We start from the raw sequence: 7,388 nt of genomic DNA, 5'->3' as shown, positions 1-7,388 counted from the left end.
CCTCACTCATGTGCTTACACAGTGTTTATGGCTGTTTTCATGCTACAGTGGCTGACTAGTTGGTACAGAAACAGTTTGTGGCTCTGTCATCACTTTGCACTACAGATTGCAGTGACACAATAACTCAATAGTGTTTTGAATGCCATGCCTATCACCATACCATAACATTTATTTTCTTTTAAATTATTGGTGCATACTCATCACGTGAATAAAAAAGGGAAAAAAAAGAGCCAGGATTCAAATATTGTGCGTTCAAGTATGAGTGGCTCATTTGCTAGCCAAGCAAGGAAAGCCATTTACCAATGGTGAGTTAATTTCTGTGGAAGAAATATGTCCAGAGAAAATAAACTTTTTTTTAAGACTGTCGGCCATTGGAGAGTGGTTGCCTGAAGAGTTGAGAATATTAGGAGCAGTACCAATAGCCAATTAAGAAGTAAAGCAAATGATTTATAGTGGTTTTCCTTGGCTCTTTGATGAGTCAAAAGATGTTACCAATACTGCTCAGTTGTTTATTCAAGGAGTTAGTGCCAAGTTTAAAGAGACTGAGAATAGCCTCTATGAATAGCCTGCCTAGAACAACTATGGGTGAGAATATTTTTAAAGAAAATGAAAAATCACCAATTCAGTATAACCTGAAGTGGGTATCTGCTGAGCTATATTACAGCTGATGATAGTGAAAATATGTGTGGAGCAGAAAAACTTATCTGGAGAAATTTCAAAACTTGCAAAAATGTAAAGTGTTTAAAATCTATGTGTATTTATTATTCACCAGGTATTTTATGGAAAATATCTAAATCTATCATGTATTATTAAACAATGAGCTTCATTCACTCTCATGGACTTAACTATCATCAATTCCATGAATTTTGGTAAGTTTTTTAAAATTGTGGTAAAATATATCTAACATATATCATTTTAACAATTCTTAAGTATACAGCTCAGTGGCATTAAATATATTAATTTTGTTCCCTGTACTGGAACAAAAAAGAAAAATACATTTATGGTGTTGTGTAACTATCATCACTATCTATACACAAAATTTCATCATCCCCAATAAAAACTGTACCCATTAAATAGTATCTCCCAATACCCCCTTTCCCCCAATCCCAGGTAACCTCTGCTTTTTTCTGCTTTCTGTCTCTATGAATTGGTCTTATTCTAGGCACCTCATATAAGTGGAATCATACAATACTTGTCTTTCTGTGCCTGGCTTCTTTCACTAAGCATAATGTTTTCAAGGTCCATCCATGTTGTAGCATATATAAAAAAAAAATTCCTTTTATGGCTGAATAATGTTCCATTGTATGCATATACCACGTTTTGTTTATCCATTCATCTATTGATGGACATGTGGGTTGCTTTCACCTTTTGGCTAGTGTGAATAATGCTGCTATGAATGGGTGTAAAAATACCCATTTGAATCATTGCTTTCCATTTTTTGAGTATACACCCAGAAGAGGAATTGCTGGGTTATATGGTAATCATTATGTTTAATTTTTTAAGGAAACACCATACTGTCTTCCACAGCAGTTGAATCATTTTACATTCTCACCAGCAATACACAAGAGTTTTAATTTCATCACATCCATGCCAACATTTGTTATTTCCTGTTTTTTTTTTTATAGTACCCATCCAGTACCCATCCTAATAGGTATGTTATCTCTTTGTGGTTTTGATTTGCATTTTCCTAATGGTTAGTGATGGTGAACCTCTTTTCATGTGCTTATTGGCCATTTGCATATCTTCTCTGGAGAAATGTCTGTTGAAGTCCTTTGCTCATTTTTGAATCGGGTTGTTTTTTGCCGTTGTTGAGTTGTAGGACTTCTTTGTATATTCTGGCTATTAATCCCTTATCTGGTATATGATTTGCAAATATTTTCTCCCATCTTGTAGATTGCCTTTTCACTCTATTGACAGTGTCCTTTGATACACAAAAGTTTTTGTTTTAATGAAGTCCAGTTTGTCTTTTTTTTCTTTTGTTGCCTGTGCTTTTGGTTGTCATATCTAAGAATCAATTGCCAAGTCCAAGCTCATGAAGAACTACCTTTGTTTTCTTCTAGGAGTTTTGTGGTTTTAGCTCTTATAGTTAAGTCTTTGATCCAATTTGTGTTAATTTTTGCAAATGGTATGAGGTAGGAGTCCAATTTTATTCTTTTTCATGTGGAACTCCAGTTGTTTCAGCACCATCTATTGAAAAGGCCATTCCTTCCACATTGATTTTTAACAAAATTGCCAGTTCCATTCAATTGGCTATTGATGGAAGGGTTTATTTTTGAACTTTCAGTTCTATTTTATTATCCTATACGTCTATCCTTATGCCGGTATCACATTGTTTTCATTACTGTGGCCTTGTAGTAAGTTTTGAAATTTTGAAGTGTGAGTCTTTCAACTTCTTTTTCAAGTATTTTTTGGCCATTTTGCCTATATTAGTCTGCTAGGGCTGTTATAACAAGCCATTTACCAATGGTGAGTTAATTTCTGTGGAAGAAATATGTCCAGAGAAAATAAACTTGTTTTTAAGACTGTTAGCCATTGGAGAATGGTTGCCTGAAGAGTTGAGAATATTAGTAGTAGACTAGGTGGTTTAAACAACAGAATTTTATTTTCTCACAGTTTTTGGAGGCTAGAAATCCAAGATCAAGGTGTTGGCAGGTTTGGTTTATCCTGAGGCCTCTTTCCTTGGCATGCAGATGGCCACTTTCTTGCTACTTCTTTACATGGTCCTTTCTCTGTGCACTTGCATCCCTTGTGTCTCTCAGTATGTGCAAATTTCCCCTGCTTATAAGGACACCGGTCAGATTGGATTAGGGCCCACCCTAACAGCCTTATTTTAACTAAATCACCTCTTTAAAGGCCCTACCTCCAAATATGGTCACATTGTGATGTACTGGGGTTAGGGACTTCAACACATGAATTTTGGAGGGACACAATTCAGCCCATAATACAGGCTCCTTGCAATTGGGTATGAATTTGGAGATCAGATTTCCATTTCTGTGGAAAGGGATATTGGAATTTTGATAGAGATTGCATTCAATCTGTAGGTGACTTTGGGTAGTGTTGACATCTTCACAATGTTGTCTTCCAATCCATTAGCACAGTGTGTCTTTCCATTTATTTATGTCTTTTATTTCTTTCAGGAATGTTTTGTAATTTTCAGTGTATAAGTCTTTCACTCTTTGGTTAAATTTATTCCTGGGCATTTTTTTCTTTTAAATGATATTGTATATGGAATTGCTTTTTAAATTTCCTTTTCTGATTGCTTATGGCTGGTATCTAGAAACACAACTGATTTTTGCATGTTGATTTTGTACCCTGAAATTTTGCTGAATTTACTTATTTGCTCTAGTAGCTTTCCTGTGCATTCTTTTGGATTTTCTTTGTTTAAGATCATGTCATCTGTGAATATAGTTGTACTTCTTTTCCAATTTGAATGCCTTTTATTCCTCTTTCTTGTCTAATTGCTCTGGCTAGAACTTCCAGTACAGTATCAAATAGCAGTGTTGAAAGCAGGCATTCTTGTCTCATTTGTGAAGTTATAAGGAAAGTTTTCAGTTTTTCACCAGTATGATGTTAGCTGTGGGTTTTTCATATGCTTTTATGATGTTGAAGAACCTTCCCTGAATTCCTAGTTTTCTGAGAGTTTTTTATAATAAAAGAGTGTTGGCTTTTGTAAATGCCTCTTCTGCATCAATTGAGATGATCATTCTACTACTGTGTTACAATACATAGATTTGTTTTTGTTGAACCATCCATGCATTCCTGTTAAATTCCACTTGCTCATGGTGTCTCATCCTTTGAATGTGCTGTTGAATTTGGTTTGCTAGCGGTTTTTTGAGGATTTTTGCATTAAATATTCATAATGCATATTTCTAATTTTCCTTTTTTTCATGTCTTAATACAGCTTTGTTAATGCTGTATTAAACTTTGTATAATATGGCTTTGTTAAAGCTTAAGTAATGGTGTCTTCATAGAGTGAGTTAGGACTGTTCCTTCCTCTTTAATTTTTTGAAAGAGTTTGAGAAGGATTGGTATTAATTTTTCTTTAAATGTTTGGAAGCCTTCACCAATCAATCCATCTGGTCCTGGACTTGTCTTCCTTGGGAGGTTTTTGATTATAGATTTGATTTAGCTTTTACTCATTACAAGTCTGATGTGATTTTCAATTTAGGTAATTTGTGTATTTCTAGGAATTTGTCCATTTCATCTAGGTTATCCAGTTTTTGGTGTACAATTGTTCATACTATTCTCTTTTAATCCTTTATTTCTGTTTAGTAGTAATGTTTCTTATTTCATTTCTGATTTTACTTATTTGCATCTTCTCTCTTTTTTTGCCAGCTTAAAATTTGTCAAAATTGATCTTTTCAAAAACAAACTTTTGGTTTCACTGATCTCTCTGTTGTTTTTCCAGGATCCATTTTATTTATTTTTGCTCTAATCTTTATTTCTTCTCTTGGTTAGCTTTTGGTTTAGTTTGCTCTACTTTTCTAGTTTCTTAAGGTGTAAAGTTAGTTTCTTATTTGAGATCTTTTTCCTTTTTTTATGTAGGCATTTACATAAAGCAATAAATTTCACTTTCAGCACTGCCTCAGCCGCATTCTGTAAGTTTTGGTGTGTTGTGTTTTCAGTTTTACTTGTCTCTAAGTATTTTCCAATTTCCTTTGTGATTTCTTTGATGTATTGGTTGTTTAAGAATATGTTGTTTGGGGCTGGCCAGTTAGCTCAGCTGGTTAGATCATGGTGCTGATAAAACCAGGGTCCAGGGTTCAATTCCTATACCAGCCAGCCACCAAAAAAAAATGTTCAATTATCACATATTTGTGCATTTTCCAGTTTTCTTTTTATTATTGATTTCTAGCTTCATTCCATTGTGATCAGAAAGGATGTTTTATATGATTTCAAAAGTCTGAAATTTGAGACTTGTTTTGTGGTCTAAAATATGGTCTGTCCTGGAGACTTTTCCATGTACACAGGGGAAGAATGTGTATTCTACTGTTATTGGGTGGAGTGTTCTATGTATGTCCTTAGGTCTAGCTGGTCTATAGTGCTGTTCAAGCTTTCCATATTCTTATTGATCTTCTGTCTAGATTTTCTATCCATTATTAAAAATGAGGCATTGAAGCCTACAGTTATTATTGTAGAATATTTCTCTGTTTCTCCCTTCAGTTCTATCAGTGTTTGCATCATATATTGGAACTCTGATGTTTTGTGCACACATATATGCTTATAATTGTGATATCTTTTTGGTGAATTGACTTTTTTGTTAAAATATAATGTCCTTTTGTCTTCTGTAATATAGTTTTTTGTTTTTTGTTTTCAATTAGCACTAATTGTGCCTTGGATAAACCTCATTGGCTACGATACTGCCACTTGCACAAAGCTTCTTTTGTAATCGTTTTTGACAAAGCCCATTTTGTCCAATATTAGTATAGTAACCACAGCTCTCTTTTGGTTACTATCTGCATGAAATATCTTTTATCATCCTTTCACTTTCAACCTATTTGTGTGTTTGAATCTAAAGTGCATTTCTTATAGACAGCATAAGTTGGTTCATGTTTTTTTAAAAATCCATTCTGCCATTCTGTCATCTGCCCATTGTCCTGGGAACCCATGATTTTCCTGTGCATCAAAAGCCTCACAGTTCTCTGAATCTTTCAAAATGTGTTGTCTTCATCCGCATCAGCCCTGACAGTATTTTCCAAAAGTCAGCTATAAGTTGGTCACAAAGTGTGACAGTTTTGCCAGAAAGGCTGCTATACACAGAACAAAGGGAAGAATTTCCTTGTAATGTATGTTAAGGGCCAGGGAACTTGCCTGCACAGGCTTACACAGGGTTAAAGGTCAGGTACAGTTAAGAGAACAGACGGATGATGAGTAAAGAACCACTGGGTTGCTCACTTCCCTCTTGGGATCTTCGTCACTCCAGATCCCTCAGCACATTCCTGGATACTTACTGGAAGACTAAGTGCATTTAAGGTCAATTTCTCAGGGATCTATCTCATTCACTCTTAGAGGAAGCCATTCTCACTTTACCTAAAACTGAGATCATCTACTCATTCAAATGTTTCTTAACTCCTAGGCACTGGGAGTACAGTATGGCTGATGATAAGCAGACATTTATTGAGCACTTACTATGTCCAGGGCATGCTACTAAGTGATCTCTATGTATCATTTAATTTGATCCCACAACAATCATATGATTAATTACTATTATTCTCCCTATTTACAGACAAAAAAACCTGAAGCCTGTAGAGGTTGTACAACTTGTCCATATAATCACTTGTCTAAAAGGTGACAGGCCAGGGTTTGAACCAAGGCTGACTCCCAAGCACCTACTTAACCCCTGGGCACTACTGCCCCTAAGGTGGAGTGATCAGAAACTTTCAGCCACAAGTTACAGTCAAAGAAAAGGCAAGGTGTTTTCCATTCTATTTAGGTTACGGAAATCCAGTAGACAGATTTCGTCAGTGAACCATTGCAATGAAACTGTTTGTGTTCTCCCCCAGAAGTTACAAGAAGATTTTTTTAGCTATGGAAAACATCAGGTCCAAGGAAGGAAAACCAGGAATCATACAACTGAACCTATTACTCAATGACATAACTTGTGATCTCTCCTTAATTTTTATGCTTGCTATAGTTTTTGGTATTTTTGTAATTTTCTATGATGAGGTTTCATGAACCTTGAAACTAAAGAATAAAGAGTCCTGATATGTATATGAAAATATATAAAAAACAACTTTCAGAGCCCAAAGAGGAGTTCCAGTATATTTTTTGTTAAATCTTTGAGTTAGGACCTAGGGAGTAAGAAAGTATGTATGTATAAATAAATAATAAATACAATTACTGAGTGCATGCATGCAAGCACACGCGCGCACACACGTAGTGCAACTTGATTTAGGACTTTAACCTAACAAATTCAGCTAGCCAAACAAGTTACAGGTTAAAAGCTAGTTTCCATCTTAAAGGAAGTTTTCAGTTGTTAAAGTTATTGTTAATTATTTGGACAGACAGCACATTCACATAGTTTCACAGTTGAAAAGGTGCAAATGAATTTACACTGAACAGTCTCCATCTAGCTCGTGTCCTCTAGACTCCTAGACTCCCTTTCCACGAGGAGCCCTGGCATCAGTTTCTTATATATCCTAGATACTCTATTCGGACATGTGGAGGGATGTAAAGTGTGTTCACACATTATTTAATTCCCCCTCCTCTCAAGAGGTAGAGTTCACTTTCTTCCCTTTGGGGAAGACTTAGTGAGTCACTTTTAACTAATAGAATATGAGTAACAGAAGTGACAGTGTGCAACTTCTAAGATCGAGTCATAAAAATACTTTGCTACTCCCCCCTTGCTGCCTCTTGGATGACTCACTCTGGGCAAAGCCAGCTGCTGT

The 7,388-nt window shown here is 35.4% G+C and overlaps 1 pseudogene; it reads right to left on the bottom strand.

Annotated features, from left to right (window-relative positions):
- Positions 1 to 5,294: 5,294 nt before the first annotated feature.
- On the bottom strand, positions 5,295 to 5,379 carry LOC134374144 (U4 spliceosomal RNA; annotated as a pseudogene).
- Between the last annotated feature and the right edge of the window lie 2,009 nt (positions 5,380 to 7,388).

This window comes from Cynocephalus volans, chromosome 3, assembly GCF_027409185.1.
Source record: "Cynocephalus volans isolate mCynVol1 chromosome 3, mCynVol1.pri, whole genome shotgun sequence".
In the NCBI taxonomy this organism is placed as follows: Eukaryota; Metazoa; Chordata; class Mammalia; order Dermoptera; family Cynocephalidae; genus Cynocephalus; species Cynocephalus volans.
Note: the sequence above shows the minus strand (reverse complement) of the source record. Positions and strands in the feature narration are given on the sequence as shown.